This window comes from Engystomops pustulosus, chromosome 10 (genome assembly GCF_040894005.1).
Source record: "Engystomops pustulosus chromosome 10, aEngPut4.maternal, whole genome shotgun sequence".
NCBI lineage: Eukaryota > Metazoa > Chordata > Amphibia > Anura > Leptodactylidae > Engystomops > Engystomops pustulosus.
The window spans coordinates 91,952,123-91,967,261 of NC_092420.1; the positions used below are offsets into that span (position 1 = coordinate 91,952,123).

A 15,139-nucleotide genomic window follows, 5' to 3' on the forward strand; every position below is an offset into this window, starting at 1 on the left:
AATGCCTGGAACATCTGGTGTCCCATTATTAATACGGCTTGCACTGGTTTGCACTATTCAAAGTTCAGCTCTAGTTGGGGGTCACTAACCAGCTCTTGGATTGGTGGAATGTCCATTCGCAATTAAATGCAATTGACATCATTAACGGCCAACCCCTTTAAGCAAAAGTCCTATACAAAAATTGATAAATGCTGCTATGTTGCACTTCTTGGGGCGTTGGAGCCTAGACTCCTTGTCTGTGAAGCTGGGTTCTGCGCATGTGCAGTAGCTCCAGCTTCAGAGCCGGGACCACGCAGCCGGCAGTCTGTGTTCTGCGCATGCACAGAATCCACCTTCACAGACGAGTGCGCGACCTGTGCTTTTAAGATATATTGGTTGGCCGGGATGCAGGAGGCTACTGGGGCATAGAGTAGCCGCGCCGTGTAGCCTCTTTAGAGAATTTGAATATTGAAAAATATTGAATATTGAAAAATATTCAAATTTATAGAAGTTATCAGCCACAAAACAATTAGCCCTAAAATAGGCTATACTACTCTACATTAGAGGAACCTGCCACCGGATCTACCCTAATAGGCAGATCTGTGGTGGTAGGTTTCCTTTAAATCAAAAGTAAGTAGTGTCCACTCCTGTATATAACCCCCTCACGTAGCTTGTGTCCATGTAGACTTGAGACATTTGCAACAAAAAGTCTCAAAAAAAAGCCAAAAGTTGCGTCTGCCACTTGAATCAAAAGAAAAAAAGATCATACAACAGGCGCAAAAAGAGGCCTAACAAATGTATCAATTTTACACCAAACAAGAAAAAAAATACATGACCCCCATGATGACCTTGGCATTCAGGATAATGGGGCAGATTTACTTACCCGGTCCATTCGCGATCCAGCGGCGCGTTCTCTGCGGTGGATTTGGGTCTTCCGGCGATTCTCTAAGGCAGTTCCTCCGACGTCCACCAGGTGTCGCTGCTGCGCTGAAGTCCGCCGGAGTGCACGATCCATTGCTGGATGAAGGTAAGTGCGTGTCCAGCGACACTTTTTTTTTTTTTTTAAATGCAGCGGTTTCTCCGAATCCGTCGGGTTTTCATTCGGTCACGCCACCCCATTTCCGTTGCATGCATGCCGGCGCCGATGTGCCACAATCCGATCACATGCGCCGAAATCCCGGGGCAATACAGGGAAAATCAGCGCGAAACGGAAAAGTTCGGTTTACCCGTCGCAAAAACGCGAATCGGGCCCTTAGTAAATGACCCCCTTTGTGTGTTGTTCTCTAATTTTCATCTCCAGTTTACATCTCTGTTTCCACCTGTGCAGAATGCTTGAGAAGACATAAGCTCTCCATTTGAGCAAAAAATAACAAAAAACCCTCTTGATTAATGCAAATATAAGCAATTAGAAATGCGCCTCATTTATGCACCTGTGAATGAACACTAAAAAGTGGGAAGACAACAAACAAATATTTAATTTTAATGGGAAAATATAACAATCTATAAACAAGCACCAGTAATGGCTGTGATATATGACAGGGACATGAGAGATACAAGAGGCGAGGGGCGATCCCATCCACCTCTGCTGTGTCACTGCTCCTCATCATGGCGTTTCCCGGGAAGTAAAATCCTCCGCTGAGGCCTGGACCTGAATAATACGTTACTGTGCTAATGTATAATTTCAATCAAGAGACCTACAATTATTAAAACATTCAGCCTCAGCCCTGCAAAAACAAACAAGCGGCAATCAAACACAACAACTATTCACCAGGAATGAGGTGGAGAGCGTCAGCAATGACCCGACAACACAGAGAAGAACTGCACGGGGCGCAAATAACCAAAACTGGATGTTTACTGACCACCAACACTAAGACAAGAGATGATGAGGCATCTTTATGGTCCTGCCCCTTGGTCCAACCCTGGAGAGACGACTACGACCACTATGTATGATCACTGGTATATGTAGCATTACTCTTACTGGTACTCTGTAACCTAAAGGACGATAGAAGTGCACTCGCTCTGTTACCGGCTCCTGTAACCTAGAGGACGATAGAAGTGCACTCGCTCTGTTACCGGCTCCTGTAACCTAAAGGAGGATAGAAGTGCACTCGCTCTGTTACCGGCTCCGGTAACCTAAAGGACAATAGAAGTGCACTCGCTCTGTTACCGGCTCCTGTAACCTAAAGGACGATAGAAGTGCACTCGCTCTGTTACCGGCTCCTGTAACCTAAAGGACGATAGAAGTGCACTCGCTCTGTTACCGGCTCCTGTAACCTAGAGGACGATAGAAGTGCACTCACTCTGTTACCGGCTCCTGTAACCTAGAGGAAGATAGAAGTGCACTCGCTCTGTTACCGGCTCCTGTAACCTAGAGGAAGATAGAAGTGCACTCACTCTGTTACCGGCTCCTGTAACCTAGAGGAAGATAGAAGTGCACTCGCTCTGTTACCGGCTCCTGTAACCTAGAGGACGATAGAAGTGCACTCGCTCTGTTACCGGCTCCTGTAACCTAAAGGACGATAGAAGTGCACTCGCTCTGTTACCGGCTCCTGTAACCTAAAGGACAATAGAAGTGCACTCGCTCTGTTACCGGCTCCTGTAACCTAAAGGACAATAGAAGTGCACTCGCTCTGTTACCGGCTCCTGTAACCTAAAGGACGATAGAAGTGCACTCGCTCTGTTACCGGCTCCTGTAACCTAAAGGACGACAGAAGTGCACTCGCTCTGTTACCGGCTCCTGTAACCTAAAGGACGATAGAAGTGCACTCGCTCTGTTACCGGCTACCTTTCATGTCTTCATTACATAGCTGAGCGCTTCCTAGCCCCAGGGCCCCCAGACTGTATTACAATAATTTGTTTTACAAAACATAAACTCCCTTTGCTCCATGTGAGAAGACACAAAGCGAAACAAATGTAAAGGGAGTTTTTTTTAAATATATTTAGTAACTTTTTAGATTAATGGTCAATGTTGGTTTAACCGGTTCGCGACCACCCGCCAAGTATTCGCGGTGGGTCCCGGTGCATGGAGAGGGCTCACGGGCTGAGCCCTCTCCATAGCCAGTAAGTCTTTGCTGCATATTGTAACACCCGTGATTAGTGCTAGTACCGATCACTGGTGTTATCCCAGCGATCGCTGCCGGCTGCTTTGCTTCAAAAAGATGGTGGCGCATGGAATATTAAATACCGTCAATATGAAGTGCAATTTGTTACACAGAAAACAAGCCATCACACAGCTCTAGCACAATGTACTTTATATCCATTAGCCACTTAATAGAGTGTTAGATTTTACCATCTTGGTGCTGTCTGCTATCAATCCCATGATGCCTCCATGCCATTCCTACAGGAAGAACAGTGCGATTATTCTTCTTTATTTACCCTTCTAAATCTTAAGAGACCATAAGTATATAATCAGTGTCAAGGGTCCCCATGCGACCCATATCCCGAGTCGCAGGCGCACCTGTGTGCCTTCCGGTGCCCCCAGAGCCTGCCTGCGGGAACTCACCTCTCCTGGCTCCAGCGGTCCGCAAAGATTTAAAGGGCCAGCACGCCAATAATTCCTGCTGGCCTTCCGCCTAACCTGATAAATTCCCAGCCCATTCCTGTGTCAACTGCCAGATCTTTGTGCTTCTATGCCTAAAAGAAAGCTTTGTTACATGTCCTTTGCGATTATCCTGATTTCCCGTTGTGACCTTCATTCCATTCCCGACTCCGATCCCGTGCTACCTGTCCTGACTTTCCACTACGTCCCCGACTCTTATCCTGTGTTGCCCGTCTCGCCAAAGTCGTGCCTGTGGAAAGACCTGGTGGTACCACACCGCAGCAAGTCTAGCCCACTTTGAGGCAGCCTCTGGTGAAAACCGGGTGCCACTTAGACTCCAGTCCCAGGTGCCGGCTTACTTTATTGTCCGCGGTGGTGCAGAGGATCCACTACCACTGATCCTGACAATCAGGAGGCTGCACTGTCATCTTTCACATTATAACTGTGTCTGGTCATCATCAGTAGCTGTTACAGTAGTTTTTGCTCTACTCCCTCCTATAGAGTGTAAATAGATCAGAGGCTGCCTGAGATGATGACCGTGGCCAGTCTATGAATCAGGGACCGTGCAGAGCAGAGCGATATATTGCCTCAAGAAACAGAACTTCACTGTGGATTTGGCAGATACAAGGCGCCTTCTACTCTGTTGTGGCTGAGCTCGGTTACTGAAGCTCAGCTCCAATTCAATTTAATACAGGACACTGGCAGGACCACCGAGAAGTGGACAAAACCTTCTGCTTCTGGTCCTGGACCAGGCATGAAGTGCGGGTGTCGGAACCCAACCTATAAGATTTTGATGATCTATAAGTTAGGACATCAATATCAAATCCTGGAAAAATCCTTTGAGAATTTGAACATAATAGACAGATTTATACACAGCGGACATTTTTCATTTCAGGTTCACTGAGAGCAGCTAAAAACCAGTAACTAGTCAGTATTGTTGGTTGTCAGTAGCCGCTGGACCACCTCCTCAATTATCTCAGTTTATCACAGTACAGGACATTTTCAATTCCTCTGAATCCACGGAGTAACCCACCAACCCTTCCAATGTCCCGAAAAGGATTTTTCACACAAATCCTAGAGGCGCTTGTCGTATCAGTCACTCGCCGAGAGTAAAATATGTTATTTTTATTTGTTCACTTTATCAATGGAAGCCACAGAGAAGAAGCTTTCTGGGCCATTACAACAGATCTGTTCTCATTCACCCGGCGAACAGAGTTTTAATGTTGTTATTTTTGCTCTGTGTACGGAGACACAATACAGTCCCAAGGTTACACAAAGGACCGCCGCTGAAAGGCTGCAACTCTCCAATGATCTAATCAGTGGAACACATCCCTTCCATAACCTTTCATCCTAAATAAATTACATTGAAGTCGAAGCATTCTTTCGATACAGCCTGACCTTTTCCCAACAAGTCGCTGAGGGAAAGCGTGGCATGTTCTTACATAATATTAAAGCCGCGGCGGGCGGGCGGCCCGGGATAGTCATTTACATTCATCTCAAGGTCTGCACAGCTCCACCGCTGACATTATTTATCTTTCTTCCTTGCCCCTTGGACAAATACTTTCCTTAATGTTACTAATTCCACACCAGGTCAGGGGCTAATCCACCAAATACCAAGCACTTTAAATGGTGTCAGCACCCACCACCCTACAAGTCAATACAGCAGAGTGCAGGGCAATGTATACGCTTCTTATATCCTGCAATTTACCAAATTTACCTTATCAATCCTTGTGTAAAGGGGACAAGATGACATGGATTGCCCTTATGCCTAAATGGTTCCTTTCCTTGGCTGTATTGTTAAAAAAAATCAGTTTCTTAACTTATATGCAACTCACCTGATGCGAGTCCAATCACACAAAGTGAGTCACGCACATTAAATTTTACTAGCATTGCTCCGCCTCCTTGTTCCTGATTGATAGGTCTCACTGCTAGGCCATGCTGCTGTATGTGAGAGTGAGGTCTGTTACATCATAAGGCACTTCATGTCATGTGACCAGGGTGATGTAATTTGAGATCCTTTACCCAGTAACATTAGGATATACCTCATGTATGTGTCTGATCACATGAAATCACAGCAGCCTCCATGGAGGATGGGGAGGAGTAGAAGTCCATGGAGACACGCACTGATTTCTTGTGATCAGGTACATGCGGTAGACGTTGCAAATGTAACTGGGTAAGAGGACCTTAGATGACATCACCCTGGTCACATGATATTATGTGTCCAATGCTGATAAAAGGGATGGTACATGGAGAGGAGAAGATGGGAGGGGCTGGCAGAGCAGGACACGCCCCCTGATGGCAGGTAATATAACAAAGTTGATTTATGGGGATGTACGCAAAACAATTTTTAGCTAAAAGAAGGGGGTTAATATAGGACTCTATGGGAACCTGTTACTAGCTGTATTTGTGCAAAATGTGACAGATTCCCTTCAATAGTTGTGGTTCCTTTCATTCTATGGCAGTTGAACATTTCTCTCTAGTTTCCACTGTCCTTGTTGTTCACTGGTTGTTACAGAAATTAATATGCTAATTAAGTCGTTTACTTTTAGGCTAGTGGTCTTAGGCTATCTGCTCTAGCCTGTGAGCCAATGGCCCAAAGCCTTTACAATGTGACTGCTCAGGTCCATTGGGCAGAGGGAAAAAATGACATCTGCAGCAGCATCGGTGGAGCCATCTACTCAAAAATACATAAAGGTGGAGAAGTCCTGTGGTGAGAGGTTCTGTATAACAGGACATCCTTAGTAGTACACAGGGCATTTATTGCACATATCCAACAAGAACTATAGAATGCTCCATCTTGTGCTGCATTAATTTAACTTTTTACTTAGAGGCACTGCTCTCCAGCACTCCAGGTTTTTGGGTCTGCATCCGATCGCAAATTCTACAGGGTCATGGGACCGGCTTCATCCACTGAGTGGCCTCCTCCAACCATGTGATGTTGCTTATGTTTTCCAGGGCATTTCCCTTCATGTATTATCCCCTGGTCAGCGGAGACCATTCATGGCTGATGTGAGTCCCGGGACCCACAGAATCTGTATACTTTATCATTGTAACACCAGCCACATTTTTTTTGGTCTCTGTGACAATTGGATTTTAAAAATGTTGGGTTGTCATAAGAACCAGAATTAACAATAAAGCTTCATTGCAGACACCAGTAATAACTGTTACAGCTGTTTATTGTAGCCTAGGGCTAAAATATAGTAAATTACCAATTACCAGAGGTCCACTTGTAACTAGGGGTCGTCTGTAAGTCGGGTGTTCTTAAGTAGGGGACCGCCTGTATACCCAAATATCTACAACCTGAGAAAGCATGGGAGAGTGGAAAAAGCATCCCTGAGCTTCTGCGGTACCGATCTGTACAAGGATCCATTTGCCGTCATGCTGTAGCTGTATAACTTGTGCCTAGAGTTTCCTTTACCTTTAAGATTTATTGTGACTCTTCTCTCCGCCGTTCCCACTAACTACACGTAACAAAACAGTTTTCCTACCTTTAATTAAATATATATGGCAGTCACTACACTGAACATAAAGGAGATGCCGATCTCGGAGATAGTGGAGAGGTTTGTGAGCGGCACTGAGCAGAACCTAAAGGAATGTTTTATCTAGCGTAGACTAATTAACAAAAATGAAGCAATAAGAAGGAGATAAATAAGTTCTTTGAAGGATTTTTACTTCCAAACACAATTCCTTCTGCCTTTGATCTGTGCAGAAAGTTTAAAGCTTTTGCGACGTGCAACGGAGTAAGGGATGAAATGCAGAAGAGTCCGAGAAATGGGTATTTCCAAAGAAATATCTGCAGAAAGATGAATTATAATCAGGAAGGGTCACAGGGGTCAGCATTGAATTAAAAGCATCGCAACGATTACTGCAATAGCTTCTTAATCTAAAGACTAAAAAGATGGAGGAGGACTGGTATTGTCTGTATAGATACAGGCAGTATGGGAGCAAAAATATTCAGTTCACCTATACCCGTTATTTGGAGAAATGGGTCCACTAAAATTCTATGGGTCCACTATAATTGGGCACATTAGGCATCCCATGCAGGAGCATTGAGGACCCCAATCAGCTTTCCACCCCGATGTATAAACACATATATCAGCGCACTGTACTTGTAAGGTAGAGAAGAAGTGACTGACAGCTGTCATATTCCTTGTCAGCTTCCATACTACATAAACATTGGGAAGCTATCATTAGGATTGTTTTTGCATAAATCCACAGAGTACGTGAATACATGAAGCTCGATGTTACATCCCGGCTGTGCCTTCTCTCTCCTTACCCGCAGGCTTTCCGCAAAAGTTCACGCACGCTCCATAGTCTCCATAACATGGATCTAGAGAAATGCTGTAAGTGTACATAAAATGATAGGGAGGAGGGGAGGGGGGAGATGCAGCCACAGTTTTTGCAACATTTCTGTGACGCAGTAGCGACTAAACAATGTAACTGTCAGCAATTGTATCATAATGGTCAATGTCATGTAATTAATTCAGTATAAATACATCCAACATTCACAGCACCAAATGTGAAAGTCTGTTTTGGTACAAATGGCAGCACATCTCTGGCTGTAGTCCTTATAACATATCTACAGTCTCCTTAGGGAGGACTTTTATCACTGAATGCCATTTACTCCTCTGTTACACTAATATATTGTCTTATGATTTGTATATGTAATGCACAGGACATTCTATAAAGATTCTATACTGGCTGTATTGTTGGATACCCTAAAGGGGTCCAGCAGCAGCACAAGGTGGTCTCATCACCTCCTGTCACCTGGTACAATTCAATCCAGATGATATAGTAACATTGCTCCGACCACCTTTGTCCTAGGGAGACATTGGCTGCAACCAATCACTGACTGCTGCTGATGTTCACTCCTCCTCCGGGGGTGGGGGGAGCAGGTGGTATCCTATGGTATGCGCATAACCTTTTTTGTAGGTATACGTCACGAAACCTCCTTAAATGGAACCTGTCATCAGAAATTTGCCTAATAAAGCACTACCAGTATGTTGTCAAACAGCTGAACACCTTACACATAATGTTTCTTTCATGACCCGGCTTGGTGGCATCATCTATTAAATCAACTTTGAAATTAGATGTATAAAGTCAAGGAGGCGGAGAGTTTAAGACTGAAGTCAAGCTCTCCCTACCTCTGACCACCTCCTTCCATGTGATTTACATCATGCACCGGACTTCAGGACATCTGATCAATGATGTTCCTGGAGGGATGACCATCAATAACAGCAAAGGGGGCATTTTAAGGCAGGGAAAGCTTGACTTGAGTGTTAAACTCTCCGCCTCTTTGACTTCATAAAACCAATTTACATGTCACTTCAAAGTTGATTTTCTGGATGATGCCATCACACTGGGCCATGAACAAAACATCATGTAGAAGCTGCTCAGCTGCTTGATAACATACTGCTAGTGGTTTATTAGACCAATTTCTGATGACAGGTTCCCTTTAAAATCATAGCAGAAACCATGATGCCAACTTCTCCCTCCATGCACATGTAAATACTGCTGAATATCTAGCAGATGCAACACTCACCAACAAAACAATGCCATAATTCTGTATTTTACATAAAGTGAAAGGAATATTAAGTGTATAACCCAGTTATAGACTGAGCTGCAAGCTATATTTAACCAAGATTTGTCTAATAGCAAATTGCACAAACTGTCCAAGCATTGAAGGGGTCAGCATCTTCACCCTGCTGGCTGAGCAATTACAGAGATTAGCGAGTCGTGCGTTGGATTACTATCTCCATCTCCGCAGCCTGGAGCCATTAGATTCCCTACATCACAAACACTGGCAACAAGAATGGAGACGGAATAAAGAAGCAGCTTCTAACTTTAGGGAAATCCAGGCACAAGAATTACATGGTGGAGCAGTTCACACTATGCAAGGGACGTGTTATTAAATGTCCAGGTATTTGTTATTGTAACAACCTACAAAATAATTGTAGGACTTTGGTTGTACTTTAGGTAGAACAGTATAAAGTGGTATAATAGCCGCTTCATTAATTTCCCCACTGGAACGTGGAAAAACCAACTCTTACCACAAAAAACAAGCCCCGATATGGCAATGTTGGATGAAAAAAAGAAAAGTTTGGAAGAAAATGAGCATAGAAAATGAAAAAGAAACGTAATAATAATAATTTATGTATATAGCGCCTACAGATTACGCCGCGCTGCACAAAGCATAAAAAAAAATCAAAACTTCTTAAATCCTTAAAGAAAATCTACCATCAGAATCCATCCTGATAAACCAGGGACATTACACATCAATCCAGGCACCGGGACTGTGGGAATCTTCTTATATTTGTTATCCATCGTCTCCTTCCTTCTAAAATCAACTTGTGCTAAAGAAACAGAAAGGCTCTGGAGGGCGTTACCAGAGCTCCTCCGTACTGTAGCTTCACAGGCTTTTATATTGTCAACCCCTCCCTCCTCAGTACTTCTCCATCCCTCTACCTTGCACATCAATCCAGGCAGCGTGACTGTGGGAATCTTCTTATATTTGTTATCCATCGTCTCTTTCCTCCTAAAAATCAACTTGTAGAATTATTCTAAAGAAACAGAAAGGCTCTGGAGGGTGTTACCAGAGCTCCTCCGTACTGTAGCTCCACAGGCTTTTATATTGTCAACCCCTCCCTCCTCAGTACTTCTCCATCCCTCTACCTTGCACATCGATCCAGGCAGCGTGACTGTGGGAATCTTCTTATATTTGTTATCCATCGTCTCCTTCCTTCTAAAATCAACTTGTGCTAAAGAAACAGAAAGGCTCTGGAGGGCGTTACCAGAGCTCCTCCGTACTGTAGCTTCACAGGCTTTTATATTGTCAACCCCTCCCTCCTCAGTACTTCCCCATCCCTCTACCTGCCACAATATCTTCCAGTGAGAGGGGGGGGGGGGGGAGTGCTCCTGCACAGTGTAACAGCCTGCGAAGCGACAACATGTAGGGGCTCTGTTTACACCCCCTGGCTCATTTGCATAATTTTGTAAATTGATTTTAGAAAAGAGTGCATGGATAACAAATATAAATAGACGGTGCCTGGATCTATGAGTAATGTCCCTGGTTTATCAGGATGGATTCTGATGGTGGATTTCCTTTAAGGCGGCACAATTATCAAGCTGTGCTACACTGCAATGTAATGATGCACATACCATTATATAATCCTATGGGGAAACATATAAAATTAAAGTTTAACCATGATTTACATTCACATAACTTTGAGTAGCGACAAAAATTCAGAACAGAAAGTTTCCAAATGATCCCTCCCATCCAGTGGGTATCACCCTACACTCCATGAGAGGGGTGATCTAAGAACACAGACAACTTGCAGTGAATATACGAGTATTGTAGCAGAGCCGCTAAATTCATGCTGAGCAGCTGTCACTTACAAATTATAGAAGCGTTTTATTACAATGTGAATTGTGGGAATCCAGCCTACTAAAAATCCAGTTTAGAATATGTATGAGATTCAGTTCCCTAGGATTACATGCCAAAAAAGCCGCACACTTGGAAATGCTAAACAATTTTAATTCCCTCCGTATAATTTATGAGCAGAAGTAATATTAGTCTATAATTTCAGAATGATTTAATAGGGGAAGTTTGGTGTAAAATTAGAATTTAGGAGACTTACTAATAATAAAAGCCTGAGTACGCAACTCAGACACATCTTTGATTAACTGTAATATAGAGACAATCAATGTAATGAAAGATTTAACCTTGCGCCGGCGGACGATTATTCTACCATAGACCGCAATGCATACAGCAGCTGCACTCACACAGGCCCCAAGAGGTAGCAACATGCACTGGACAGCAATGAAAAACTTCCTGTTGGTCACACACAAGCACAGCTCACACAGCTATGCTACATCCTTTCACTCCCACACAGTTCTGCTACATCGATTCATTTTCTCACTGCTCACTGCTATATCCATTCCCTCGCCCATAGCATTGCTACATCCATTCACTCGCCCACAGCACTGCTACATCCATTCACTTGCAAACAACACTGCTACATCCATTCACTTGCAAACAACACTACTACATCCATTCACTTGCAAACAACACTGCTACATCCATTCACTCACATGCGGCACCGCTATAGCCATTTACCTAAACACAGCCCTGCTACATCTATTCACTTATACACACAGCACTGTTACATTCATTCATTCATTCATTCACACACAGACTGGCTACATCCATTCACTAACAGCCCTGCTACATTAATTCCCTTACACACAGCTCTACTATATCCATGCATTCACACAAAGCTCTGCTACATACATTTATTCACAGGCAGCTCTACTACATCTATTCACTCTCATATATACAAAACACTGCTACATCCATTCACTCACATGCAGCACCGCTATATCCATTTACTTAAACACAGCTCTGCTACATCTATTCACTTATACACACAGCACTGATACATCCATTCACTCACAGCCCTGCTACATTAATTCACTTACACACAGCTCTGCTATATCCATACAGTCACACACAAATCTGCTACATCCAATCATTCACACAAAGCTCTGCTACATACATTGACTCACAGGCAGCTCTAGTACATCGTTTCACTCTCATATACACACACCACTGCTACATCCATCCCCTACATTCATTTCTACTACATCAGTTCACTAACATACAATCTACTATACACACAGTTCTTCTACATATATTCACCCACACAGGTCTGCTACATCCATTAATCACACACTTCTTGCTAAATTTACTCAGGTCTGCTACAGACATTGACTCACATGAACACACCCAGTATTCATCATTTACTCACACAAACAGGTCTCCTTCATACCTAGTACCAGCCACAATTTCTTCTCTGGCCCAATCTCCTGGAATCATGAAAAGGTTTAAAGGGAAGCCGTCACCAGGGACCTCATTTTCACTAAAGACAGGTTGTAGAAGCCCATAGCAGCTGCATTGCAGACGCATTTCTGCCTTTTCTAAGCATTTGCATTACAATATAATTTTGTGTTATAACTTACCTTGCTTCCTGACAGAATCCTCTGTGTAGTCCCAGGGGTTGAGCTGTGGTTTGGATGCATTTCAAATAACAACATGTCACTTGTCTGTGTTGCAGACTGCTCAACTCTTGGCCCCCACCTTTGTCCTCCTGTACAGCTCCACCCTCTCCCACTGATGTCAGCTCACCAGGCTGTGAGCTCTGTGAAGGAGCAGGGGGGAGAAGCTATAGAGGAGCACAAAGGTGGGGGCTAAGAGCTGTACAGCACAGACATTTAAAGCAAAGCCCAATTCCTGGGACTACACAGAGGATTCTGTCAGGCTGTCTTTACTGAAAATTAGGTCACTAGTGACAGGTTCCCCTTAAGGAACTTGCAGTGAAGCAGTAAGCATGTGATCAGTCACATGCTTCTGACATCACTCTAGGTCCTGTAGTAATATTCATATCGGATGGACAGGGAGAGGGAGAGAGAATTGCAGAAGCTCTGCTCTCTCAGAGATCGGGTGAATTGCTTTGTCAGCGCTTCACCTGATCTCCTGTACAGTGTTTCAGAAGGGACTGGCAGTGCAGGATACACCTACACCTGACCTTTAGACACACACAGTCCTTAGCCTTCTAGATCCCACAGGTGAAGGATATTGCCAGGGAGTAGATTTCAAGGTATTCTTAGGCCACGTTTACATGTGGTGTTTCAACTGCGTCTCCAAGCGCAATTCAAATGCAGTGGGGGGGGAGTTACTCCAGATCACTTGTGCGTTTACTCCTAAACACATGCAGTCATACCAATGAGCTTCATATGAGCAATTCCAATAATATGGTGCTTGTTGCAGATTGCATACGTTTAGGTATAAACACCTGTGAGTAACTTCTTGTTGTCTTTGAGCTGTATTTCTAAATTCTTCAATTCAAGCACCACATGTGAACACAGCCTTCAAGGTCCAATGCATGCTACAGGCAGAAGCACAGGTTGCATGGCCACAAAAAGCATAGTCCAGCAAGAAGCAGGACCAGGCAGCATTACTACAGGCTGTGTAGGCTCCAGCTCCAAGCAAACAATAATTACCCCTAGAACACTACACTAATAAACTATGATCCTAATGCCCCTTGACACTTTTTTCCAACAGGTCAGCGTGAATCTGGGACTTTAATGATTTGTCTGCAATTAGCTCTTGGAGAGAAGCTCCTACCTCCTATGGAACAGGGTCAAACACTTATTAAAGCTGGAACTGATGCTTCAGAAGGTGAGACAAGTAGCTGCTAGACCCAGTTATGTAATGATTTGCCAACAAATATTACCATATCTTAACATCCTCTGGACTGGATGAGCCTGTAGCACCACACATTGGGGCTCATTTACTAAGGGTGAAGACACACTTGGCGTTTTTAGGCCGTTTTTGGGCCGTTTTTAGTTAGAGCGTTTTCAGATCGTTAAAAAACGCATGCGTTTTTGACCAGTTTGAATTAAGATAATTGCTCAAACCTGTCAAAAACGGCCCAAAAACGGCCTAAAAACGCCATGTGTGTCTTCACCCTAAGGGTCTGCGGACTGCATTTTTGTCGTGTTTCCCAACGATTTCTGTGTTGCGCCGCATTTAACAGGGGTTTGTGGCGCACGTGATCAGATTTTAGCGCAACAGCCCCAGCTTTCACGCAACACAAATCGGGGGACGGGCCGTCCGACGGATTCGGCCAATGCGCAGTATTAACATTGCAAATTGTGACGCAAGACATGCACTCACATACACCAGGAAGAAGAAGGTGAACTCCGGCGGATCTGAGCGGGGAAGCGACTCATGTAGTATATTGGGCGCACGATGTTGGTGAATTGTGCCGACTTAATCTTCGTTGGACCGTCCGGATCGGGGATCGCGACAGGACCGGGTAAGTAAATGTGCCCCACTGTGACCACGTGCTGCTGAGCCCAGGGTCTTATGTGTGATGGATATGAGTCAGCCGGAATAATTTGCCTTTATTTTGCAATGTTTTCAGCTTGGAAAGAAGTCTCTAATATCTAAAGTCTATACATTCCCCCAAAACTATCCCAGATGAAAACCTATTGTTTGCTGCTTGATACTTCCCCTCCTAGTATCCCCTATTACCCAAGGATGTCTATAACAAGTCACCAGCAGAGGACATTGCACGACGCACAGCTGAATCGGTAAGAAAACAAGCAATTCGGCAGGAGAACGTCCCCTTCTTGGGTTGCAATTCTCACTGCTTCAACAAAGCTCTGCCAGGCATTAAATCAACTTTCTGTATCACAATGAAAAGACATTTATTACCTTCCCAATAATGACAGAACACCCGTGCGGAACCAGTTTAATTGAATTATGAATATCACACTTTACTGCACCGTAATCATTACTCGGTAAAGAGGAGATAGCTCTGAAAGGAACAAATCGAGATTTTAAAGCTCAGATTATTACATTTTTGAATTAATGAGAAAAAATTGAGTGAAAGCGCAGAGATTGACAGAGCCGGTAGCGGATGACAGACAAGACGGGCTCATAGCAAATAACACAGTGTAATATGGCGGCTATTATACTGGATGATCGGGAGATTGTTTTATAGAAAAGTAGCAATAAAGTTTATCCCCTTACAGAAAGAAACACATAACCAATACCCA

The 15,139-nt window shown here is 44.0% G+C and overlaps 1 protein-coding gene across 1 annotated transcript in view; it reads right to left on the reverse strand.

The window, feature by feature from the left end:
- PTPRF (protein tyrosine phosphatase receptor type F) overlaps positions 1-15,139 on the reverse strand; it is a 697,698-nt gene that overhangs the window by 621,112 nt on the left and 61,447 nt on the right. The gene's annotated exons all lie outside the window — the stretch shown is intronic.